Genomic DNA, 12,291 nt, shown 5'->3' with positions numbered 1-12,291 from the left:
CTCTGTACTACCTTCCTGGTGAGAATATGAAATAGTGCCACCTCCCTGGGAATTGTCAGTTTCTTAAAATGTTAAATGTACACCTGGCATTCTCTCTCCTTTCTCACTGTCTCTCTGGTCTGATCTCTCTCTGATATACATGATTAGTCAAGTTCTAGGATACAGTTTTAAGTCAGGAATGAACCCTAAGTTTTTAGTGTGAGTGAGGTGCTTGTTGATCATGTGTTCTCCTTCTTACAGAATCCAGGAAGCTCAAGGATGTTGACTGAATTGTCCAAGTTATCTCAGTAAATAAGGGGTAGGTTTAGGAATCAGACAGGAATCAGACTTATTTCACTTCTTCATGCTTATGATTACAGATCAACTTTACTGTTCATAAGTATGCATACTAGCAAAATTATTTAGTTGATATTAACACAGTTGAGCAAATCTTATATTATGGAGGTTTTATATGTTATGGGATATGAAAGTATGTCTTTCACGTATTTTAATATTAGAAAAAAATAAAACTTTTTTTTACTGTTCTAATTATTCATAACTTTTAAATATCTATGTCTGTTTTGTGTTTGAAGCAATGAAATGTTTAAAGCATTCGGAAACAAAGTAGCTTCCCATTTTCGTAGTATGTATTATAAATAATTTAGGTGTATCTGGAAATTTATTTTAAATATAATTATGGCCAGCTCTCAAAAATACTCAGTAATATTTATAGAGTATATCTATAAATAATTCTAAGTGATATTATTTCTAAAATTTTATATTTGCCTCTTGAATAAGTCTGAGAATGACTATTTGATATGAGAAACACTGATACTTGGACAATTCAATGCCAAAAAGAACAATGGAGCCCAATGGTTTGCCTTAGGAGTCATTCAGTATCACCCGGATTTCCCATCTTAAACGTAGCCTAAATTTTCCTGCTACATTCTCCATGTTCTATTAATGACTCAATGTTAGATAATCTGTTACCTTCTTGCAACTTTCCTTAAGCTGAAGAGAATAAGTCTACATGAAATCTACCAAAAAGGAGTGTATGTCATAGACATACGGCATTTGGAAAATACTATAGAATGATTCTCATGATTTATTCACAGTTATTACTGAAAACCACGAAGACCAAGTAAAATACTGATTTTTTTTTAGTAGATGAATGTTATCTTAAAAATAATGCCATTTGTAGTGCACAAACTTCATATATTTTACCCACTTTGTAGTATATAACAGTGCCAGTTATTCCAAGATGTTGCTTTTTCCCAGGAATAGTAGTTATGGGAACATTATCTTTGCCAGTGCTTAGTTTAATAAAATTATCCTGAGAGGACCACTTGTTCATCACATACATTTATGTAGGAAATTTTCCACAAGTTATATGATTAAAAATTATATCAAAATATAAAATCTACTTTAAAGATAACTGTATAATAACTAAAACATTTCAAAATAAAAACATAGACAGAAGTTGATTTTTTAAATATATCCATGCTATATCTAAATTATATGTTGTTCTGAACAACTTAACATACCTCATTACAAATTGTTGCTGAATTTGTCATCATATGCTCATCTTTAAAGTAATATTAATTATGGAAATACCATTTTTTTAATTTAAAGAAACTATCCAAACTTCAACAATTAAAAAAAAAACAGATAAAAAGAACAAAATAATGATTATATATTCTATATGTGCATGAGTGAGTGTGTATAATTTATGGTATTTTCTACTGTCTATGTTTCCATAAGCCTATAAAGTGAGAATTACTATCATAATATTTACTAAGGACAATTACTATCATAATATTTCCTTTCATATCATAGTTCCTCCTCTCCACATTATGAGATTAGTAATAGCTCTATAGAAACAAGAAAAAGTTCAGATGAAACAAAAACTAAATAAACCTACTTATACATTTCAGTTGTCAAACTTTTATATCCCTGCTTATTTTGGAAAACAGATCATATAAAAATATATCATATATATATATATAAATTTTGACCTGAGAGTTCTAAAGTCAAAGTATTTAGGTTTTTGAAACAACATTTGAGTCTGCCTGTGAATCTGCTTACTATGTAAATGCTAGGAGCTAAACAATTGTTTAGGTAAGATAAGTTTTATCTTTAGGCATAAATATTCCTGATAATATATATTAATAGAGTAAACAATTTAGCATATCAACAAGAAAAAAAATAGCATTCTCAAAAGGCAAATGATATTATGAGTTAGAAATTAGTATAAAAGGAAATCCCAAAGACTTATAAATATGGAGAGACGTTCTCAGAGTCTTAATTTAAAAATGCAAATTTAAACAATATAAAGCAACACTCTACATCTTTTTCCCTTGCAAATATCCAAAAACCTGAAAATGCCAAGTTTTTATGGGGATACAGGATATAGAACTGTTCATGCACTGTTGGTGGCAGTGCTGCCTGATATGACATTCTGGAGGGCAATCTGGCAATAATTTTACTCTGGTGTATATTATTAAAAGTAAATCTCCCAGATGTCCATAAAAAGAGCAGTTAATAGATATTCAATGGAGTAATATTTCTAAGAATTTTTAATTGATGACAATCAAAAGGAGTAGTATAAGTTCAAAGTAGTGTATATGTAAAACATGTCATAAAATACTATAAAGTAGCTGAAAGAAGTATTTTAGCTGTACCACACATATGAGTAAAAGAAAGCAGAGTGCCTCCTGAAAGATAAAAGAATAAGGCTACATAATATAATACAATTTACATAAATGAAGATACCATACACAGATTCTATGTGTAACTGTGACAAGAACACATACAAAAATATTATGCATATTAAAGTTTTCTTTTTCTAGACAGAGAAGGGAATGTGAGTAGAGAATGTATATAAAAAGAGATAAATAAAACAAGAAAGAGGCCTTACATGAACCAAAGATAATAATGAATGTTGAACTGATGGGTATGATTATTTCAGTGCTCTGACCTTTGCTGGGGTGAAGAATGTCAATAAATGAATATGATTGATTGGGACTTTGCATAATTGATTAATGACATAAATATTAAGATTCAGAAAGTCCAACTTCTCTCAGTTAAGTTAAATAAAAAGAAACTTGCTTATGAATATTGTAGTGAAACTGAAGGCCATTAAAGAAAAACAAAGATTTCAAAAGCAAGGTATAGAAACCATACATTTTAACAAATGTCAATAAGGGTAACAGTAGACCTCTGAGCAATAGGGTAGAGGAATGATATTTTCAAGGGGATGAGAGAAAACAACTCCAAACTATAATGGCATAGCCAGTTAAACAATAAGTCTCTCCCACTTACAATTACCTTATGTCTTGTATTCATACCACCTCCACATGCATACTAGTTCAAAATAATTTCCAATTTTTTTTTTTCCAAAACATACCAGTCACAGACCAGTTCTTAAAATAGAAACCACTGAAGGGATTTTTCTTTAAACAGATGTGTTATTTAAAGGATGGAAGAACTGGGCAGCCACATGGGGCAGTGAAGCAGACTATAATGGAGCAAGAACCCTCTGCCCTGTCCCCATCCAAAGGGTGGGGGCAAAACGAGGGGAGCTGTTACCAGAAGCCAGGGACCTGAGCCACTCCCAAGCAAACTGGAAACTCAGCTGACATGCCTGACTGAAGCTGGGATCAGAGAAGTAAGGACTTTCAGACAGAAACTGAAACCATCATTTGTATATAAAAAGCCAAGAAATAGTTCAGCATGTTTTTTAAATTATTATTTTAATAAGTCTTATTCACAATGAATACTGTTTACTCTGTGAATATATATTAATATTGATTATCTAAGTATTTAAAAATTGATAGATATTTTTATGTGTGAAACCATAGTCAGTCCATGTTTACAGTTTTTTCAAAATTGGTTTAAATAAAGTGTGTAAATCTATCTCTGCTTTTACAAAATTACATACCCAGTAGAGTCATGTGCTTCCTTTAGACTGTACAAGTTAGCAAACAATTCTTGTAAAGGGACAAACAGCAAATTTTTTGGCTTTGTGGGCTGTCTATTGCTACTACTCAGCTCTGTGGTGTAGGGTGAAAACAATCTTAGACAATATGTAAATGAGTGACCATAGCTAGATTTGCCCTGCAAAGGGTCATATTTGGCCTGGGGCCCTCAGTGTGCCACTCCTGCTTTAGAATAAAACTTCACACTAATTATGGTTTCAAATGCTGACTAGTAATTTAAAAAATAAAATCAATCTACTTTATAAATATGTGGAATTGAATTTTAAAGGTAACCATTTATTTCTTTGGAATGATAACATTCTTAAAACAATTAGAAGACTTATCATCAGGTGAATATCTCACATTCTTACTTGATTTTTACAAATATCTAAATAAATATGGAAAACTTTTAAAGATTATAATCAACTTTCAAATATGTTCATAGAGAAAGACAGACTGAACAATTAGCAATTATTAAATTAATAACTCTAGTTATAAGAATCTTTGATTTGAAATGAATGTGTATGTTTCCAATTGCCTGTGAATTTGATAACCTGGAAATTAGTTGAGCCAAAAAGGAAAATAGGAAGGAAAGGGAGGAGGAGGGTTATAATAAAGCTCTTTTGAAAAGATTTGATTCGGGAGGTTTCAGAATTTTTGTGTCCTGCCTTAACTTTTGATCAGTTATCTTCATTATCTTCTCCATGCTGAAGTGAATGATTTTTACCTAGTCTCATGAAGCATTTCCTAACTCAAAACTATTTGAAGTAAAGGAGAGAAAATAGGGCAAATAGATATGATATATACACATATTTATGAAACTATATCTATCTGTCTATATATACAGATGTATGTATATGTATATATGAAATGAATGCAGAGAGAAATATTGTTTTGTGAAAGACCTAAAGGAGAAAGTTTCATCACTGAAAGACTGTAGGAGACTTAAATAAATTGACAGCTGTAAAGTGCTTATCAGTTTGGAAGAATAAATGTCACTAAGATGTGTGCTACCTTCAAATTAATTTTGAAATTTGATTTAATTTAAATATAAATCTCAACAGAGTTCTTCACAAAACTTCACATTTCGATTTTAGTTTCTATACAGAGGACTAAATGACCAAATTATCAGGAAACTTTTAAAAAGGAGCAAAGTGGAAGGACCGCTCTACCATATATCAAGTCATTATAAAGCTATAATAAATAGCAGCACATAGGATTAGGTGGGGATAAACAAATGATCAATAAAAGACTACTCAAATGTAGAAATTGATCAGTCAAGTGGAGAAACAAAATGTAACAATTAACACACAGCTGTACATAAAAAGTATGTTTGAGATAAAAACTAGCTAAAAAGTGAGATGTGAAAAGCAAAATTTTAAATATTTTAGAAACAAATATAGTGGAATACATTTATGTCAATTGATTAGAGATACATTTTTAAAATAAAACACAAGGGTATGACTTTGGCTCCACATGTAAAGAGCTTAGAAGTTGTCACTCTTTCTTAACAATAAGTAAAAAACTGACAAAACTGAGAAATCAATAACTCTTTATAGATCCATAAGGGAAGTGAGGTTATAGGGTAAACTGCTGTCCCCCAAACTGGAGAGACAAGTAGACAGATACAGAGAGTCACTATACATCAGAGCAAAAACCCCTCTGCTGGAATCAGTCCTCATATAGGAAAACCTGAACTCTTAATAATGAATTCCTGGAGGCTAGATGTGGACACGTCTGAGAGTTAAAACTACAGAGAAGACCCAGACATAGGGAAACCCTGTACTTTCATAGGTTTCACCTCCAGGCAGTTGACCAGTTTCACACAGTAAATGACAGGGGAAGAGAAGAACCATTATGAAATAAAGTTGACCCTTGAACAATGTGGAGACTAGGCATGCTGGATTCTGTGCAATTGAAAATCCACATATAACTTAATGTTGGTGCTGTTCAAGGGCCAATTGTACATCAAAGCACTCTGTTCTTAACATGGTCTGTCCTCAGGAGAAACTAGTTAACCATATCCTAACTTACTAGGGATTTATCAGAGCCTAAGTGAACTGAAGGAGGGAAATATGTAACTCCAGTCAGCTTTAGCCTTCTAAATGGAAGAAAGGAAATACCCAACTTAGCCAACTCTGGTCATCCTGTCTCACCTAAGGCAGGAGAAGCAACTGAAGAACAGTTGTGAAGTGCACAGTTCAGAGTCATAAGCTCACTAAAAGACTGAGACCTAACCATAGAATTAGGTCCCCCCCCAACACCCCACACACTTCACCACCACATCACTAAAGGCTTATTTACAACAACTTCCTTTACCCAGTGCATCATATTTGGCAAAAAAAGGAAATAAAATTACAAGGTTTACTAAAAGGGAAAAACACAGTTTGAAAAGATAGAGCAAGCATCAGAACCAGACATAGTAGGAATGTTGAAATTATCAGACTATCAGACCAAGAATGTAAAGCAAAGCTATAATTAATGTGGTAAGGTAGACAGCATGTAAGAACAGATGAACAATGTAAGCAAAGAGATGGAAATCCAAAGAAAGAACCCATAACAAAATACTAGAGATAAAAACACCCTAATAGAAATGAAGAATGTATTTTATGGACTAATTAGTAGACTGGACAAAGCTGAGGAAAGAATCTCTAAGCTTGAGGATATATCAATAGAAACCTTCAAAACTAAAAAGCAAAGAGAACAAACTGGAGAAAAACAAAACCAAAAACAGAACAGAATATCTAAGAACTGTGAACAGCTACAAAAGATGTAACATACATGTAATGGGAATATGAAGAGGAGAAGAAAGAAAGAAACTGAAGAAATATACAAAACAATAATGGCTGAGAACTTCCCCAAATTAAGGTCAGACACCAAACCTCAGGTCCAACAAGGTCTGAGACTGCCACCCAAGATAAATGCCAAAGCAACTACATGTGACCATATAATTTTTAACTGCAGAAAATCAAAGATAAAGAAAAAATCCTGAAAGAAGCCAGAAGAAAGAAACACCTTACCTATAGAGAAGCGAAGATAAGTTTTACATTGGACATCTCCTCAGAAATAAACCACACAAACAGGAAGAGAATGGAGAGGAATATTTAAGTGTTGAGAGAAAATAAACACCATCCTAGAATTCTGCAGCTTGCAAAATTGTCCATCTGAAGTGAAGGAGACATAAGTCTTTCTGAGATAAATAAAAATTGAGGGAATTTGTCTCCAGTAACTGCCTATGTATACTTATATAAAGTGAAACAAATGACAGTAATGATACAATGAACAGGAGGGAGGAATTAGGATTATTTTATTTCTATAAGGTACTCACACTACCTATCAAATAGTGTAGTGTTATTTTAAACTAGACTTGGATAAGCTAGCTGTAAATGTACATTGAAAAGAAAAAAAAAGTATAATTCGTATGCCAAACAAAGGAGTAAAAATAGAAACATATAAAATCCTCAATTAAAACCATATAGGGCAGAAAATGAGTGGAAGGGAAAAAATGGGAGAAAAGAACATGGGCAACAAATATAAAATAGTAATGAATATGGTAAATATTAATCCAGCTTTATGAATAATCAGTTTGAACATCAATAGTCTAAAGACATTTATTAAAAGACAGAGATTTTCAGAGTGAATAACAAAACAAGACATAACTTTTTTTAAATTTATTGTCTACAAGAAACCCATTTTAAATATAAATTAACACAAAAATTAAAAGTAAATGAATGGACAGGGATGGACAGAATGGCAGAGTAGAATGATGTGAGCTCACTTTTTTGTACAAAAACACTAAAATAACAACTAACTGCTGAACAATCATTGACAAAAAAAAAAAATGATGGAAGCTACCAAAAAATATACCCTACATTCAAAGACAAAGAAGAAGCCATGAGATGGTAGGAGGGGAGAACTGCAATAAAATCAAACCTCATACCTGCCAGGTGGGTACCCACAAACTGGAAAGTAATGATATCACAGAAGTTCTCACACAGGATTGAAAGTTCTGATCCCCATGTCATGTTCCCCAGCCTGGATTCTGGCAATGGAAGGAGGAACCCCCAGAGAATCTGGCTTTGAAGGCAAGCAGGGTTTGATTGCAGGAATTCCACAAGACTGGGGGAAACAGAAACTCCACTTTTGGAGGGAGCACACAAGGTGTAGTGCACACCAGGACCCAGAGGAAAAAAAAGCAGTAAACTGGGTTAGACTTACCTGCTAGGATTGGAGGGTCTCCTGAGGAGGTGGGGGGAAGCTGTGGCTCACTGTTGGGACAAAGACACTGGCAGCAGTACTTCCATGAAGTACTCATTGTTCTGAGCCCTCCTGGAGACTGGCATTTTGTCATCAAGAACAGGCCCCACCAAACAGCCTGAAAGCTCCAGTGCTGGGATACCTCAGGCCAAACAAACAGTAGTGTGGGAACATAACCCCCAACTGTCAACAGACAGGTTACTTAAAGTTTTCCTGAGCACACAGCTTCCTGCTAAACACAACCTTGACACAGCCCTGCGTGTACAAGCGGGACAAGACCCAGATCCACCCACCAGTGGGCAGGAACAAGTCATTCCCACGAGGAAGCCAACACAAGCCTCTTAGACAGCCTCATCCACTGGAGGCAGACAGCAGAAGCAAGAAGAACTACAATCCTGCAGCCTGCAGAATGGAAACCACAATCACAGAAAGTTAGACAAAATGAGACAGCAAAAGAATATGTCCCAGATGAAGGAAAAAGATAAAACCCCAGAACAACTAAGTGAAGTGGAGATAGGCAACCTACCTGAAAAAGAATTCAGAGTAAGATAGTATAGTAGAGATGATTCAAGGTCTCAAAAAAGGAAAGGAGGCAAAGATCGAGAAGATACAGGAAATGTTTAACAAAAACCTAGAAGAACTAAAGAACAAACACACAGAGATGAACAATACAATAACTGAAATGAAAAATACACTAGAAGGAATCAATAGCAGAGTAACTGAGGAAGAAGAACAGATAAGTGAGCTGGAGGACAGAGTGGTGGAAATAACTGCCACAGAACAGCCTGCTAGTAGAACAGTCAAGACACACAACATTTATTGATTAAATTCACAGTCTTTTATGGGTATGGTTTGTGGAGATTTGAGACAATTACAACAATAATATGAAGGATCACTGATCACAAATTCCTATAACAAATGTAGTAATAATGAAAAAGTTTGAAACATTGTGAGAATTATGTGACACAGAGACATGAAGTGAGCAAATGCTGTTGGAAAAATGGTGCTGATAGACTTGCTCTATGCATGGTTGCACAAACATTCAATTTGTAAAAAATACATATCTGTGAAATGTAATAAAATGAGGTATGGCTGTGGATAAATCCACTATCATAGTTCAAGACTTCAACACCTTACTACAAGAAATGGACATAGCCAACAGACATAAAATCAGAAAAGACATAGTTGAATTCAACAACAGTATCAACTGGATATAATCAACACCTATAGACTCCTTCATTCAACAAAAACATCCTGTTAAGTTCACTGAAACATACATCAAGGTAGAGCACATTGTGGACCATGAAAAAAACTTAAAAGTTTAAAAATAATAGAAATCATACAATGTCTATCTCAGACCACAGCAACATTAAACTAGAAATCAATAACTGATAGATAATTAGAAAATCCTATAAAATGTAGAAATCAAGCAACACATTTTTCAATAACCTTTGGGCCAAGTAAATATTGAGAGAAATTTAAAAATATTTTGAGCTAAGTGAAAATGAAAACACAACTTATCACACTTGTGGTGTAAAGAAAAGAAGACTTAGAGGTAATTGATAACATTGAATATATATAATAGAAAAGAAGAAAGACACAAAATAAACTTCCATTTTAGGAAACTAGAAAAAGTAGAGTAAATTAGATATGAAGTAAGAAGGAGAAAAATAATAATTAGAACATTCTCTAACACCATACACAAAAATAAACTCAAAATGAATTACAGACCTAAATGTAAGACTGGATAGTATAAAACTTTTAGAGGAAAATGTAGGCAGAACACTCTCTGACATAAATAACAGCAAGATATTTTTTGATCCACCTCCTAGGGTAATGAAAATAAAAAAGAAAAATAAACCAATGGGACCTAATTAAACTTAAAAGCTTTTGCACAGCAAAGGAAATCATAAACAAAATTAAAAGACAACCCAGAGAATGAGAGAAAACATTTGGAAACGATGTGACTGACAAGGAATTAATCTCCAAAATATACAAACAGCTCATGCAACTCAATAGCAAAAAAACAAGCACTCCAATGAAAAAATGGGTGGGAGATCAAAATAGACATTTCTCCAAAGAAGACATACAGAATGCCAAAAAGCACATGAAGAGATGCTCAACATCACTAATTATTAGAGAAATGCAAATCAGAACTACAATGAAGTATCATCGCATACTGGTCAGAATGACCATCATCAAAAAATCTACAAATGAGAAATGCTGGAGAGGGTGTGGAGAAAAGGAAACCCTCCTAAACTGTTGATGGGAATGTAAATTGGTACAGCCACTATGGAGATTCCTTAAAAAACTGAAAATCGAGCTACAATATGATCCAGCAATCCTGCTCCTGGGCATATACCCAGAGAAAACCATAATTCCAAATGATACATGCACCCTAATGTTTGCTGCAGTGCTGTTTACAATAACCAGGACAAGAAAGCAACCTAAATGTCCATTAACAGATGAATGGATAAAGAAGATGTGGTACATATATACAGTGGAATATTACTCAGCCACAAAAAAAATGAAATAATGCCATTTGCAGCGACATGAGTGGACCTAGAGATTGTCATCCTGAATGAAGTAAGTCAGACAAAGACAAATATCATATAATGTTGATTATATGTTGGATCTTTAAAAAATGGTAAAAATTAACTTATTTACAAAACAGAAATAGAGTCACAGATGGAGAAAACAAACTTATGGTCACCAGAGGGAATGGCTGGGGAAGGATAAATTGGGAGATTGGGATTGACATATACACACCCCTATATATAAAATAGACAACTAATAAAACCTACTGTATAGCACAGGGAACTCTACTCAATGCTCTGTAATGACCTATATAGGAAAAGAATCTAAAAAAGAGTGGATAAGTATATGTACAACTGATTCACTTTTCTGTACAGCAGAAACTAACAGAATATTGTAAATCAACTATACTCCAAAAAATTAACTTTAAAAAGTAATAATAAGAATTAGAGACAATAATAATGAAATTGAAAGCAGGAAATCTATAGAGAAAATCAATAGATCCAAGATCAAAAGATCAAGAAAATCAATAAGTTTCTGATCAGACTAACTAAAAACAAACAGAGAGAGAGAGAACAAAAATTACTAATATTGGAAATAAAAGGATATCATTACACATCCAATGCAAATTAAAATGGTAAAAGAATACTAAAAATAACATAAAGCCACCAAATTTGATAACCTAAATGAAATGTACTAATTTCTTGAAAGACACAATTGACAAACTCTCTCTAGAAGAAATAGACAATCTCATTAGGCCTATATTTAATGAAATTCAATAGATAATTAATAATCTTCCCAAACAGAAGTCACCAAGCAAAGACTGGCTCACTGGTGAATTGTAATAAATCTATATGGAATAAATTTTTACTAATTCTCTACAGTTTCTTTCAGAAGATAGAAACAGAGGGAATACTTCCTGACTCATTTTATGAGTCCAGCATCACCCTAATACCAAAGCCAAAGACATTATACGAAAAGAACACTACAAACTATATCTTATGAATGTAGATGCAAAATCCTCAAGAGACTAGCAAATCAGATCCAAGAATATATGAAAAATATTGTACACCATTATCAATGATTGGTATTGATCCCAGGTTGGCAAGGCTTGATTCATTTAAGAATCAATTAATGTTATACAATATATCCACAAGGAAAAGAAGAAAAGTCTCATGATTCTATCAATAGATGCAGAAAACATTGAAAAAAAAAAAAAAACCACCTATTCAGGATAACAACTCTCTGTAAGCTAAGAACAGACTGGAAGGTCCTCAACCTGATAAAGAATATCTACAAAAAACCTACAGGTAACAGCATACTTAATGGTGAGAAACTAAAAGCTTTCCCACTAAGATCAGGAACAAAGTAAGTATGCCCTCTCTCATGACTCCTATTCAACAGTTTACTGGAAATACTTGCTAAAGAAATGAAAGAAGGAAAGAGAGAAGGAAAGAAAGAAAGAAAGAAAGAAAGAAAGAAAGAAAGAAAGAAAGAAAGAAAGAAAGAAAGAAAGAAAGAAAGAAAGAAAGAAAGAAAGAAA

This window comes from Physeter macrocephalus, chromosome 10 (genome assembly GCF_002837175.3).
Source record: "Physeter macrocephalus isolate SW-GA chromosome 10, ASM283717v5, whole genome shotgun sequence".
NCBI classification, from domain to species: Eukaryota; Metazoa; Chordata; class Mammalia; order Artiodactyla; family Physeteridae; genus Physeter; species Physeter macrocephalus.
Note: the sequence above shows the minus strand (reverse complement) of the source record.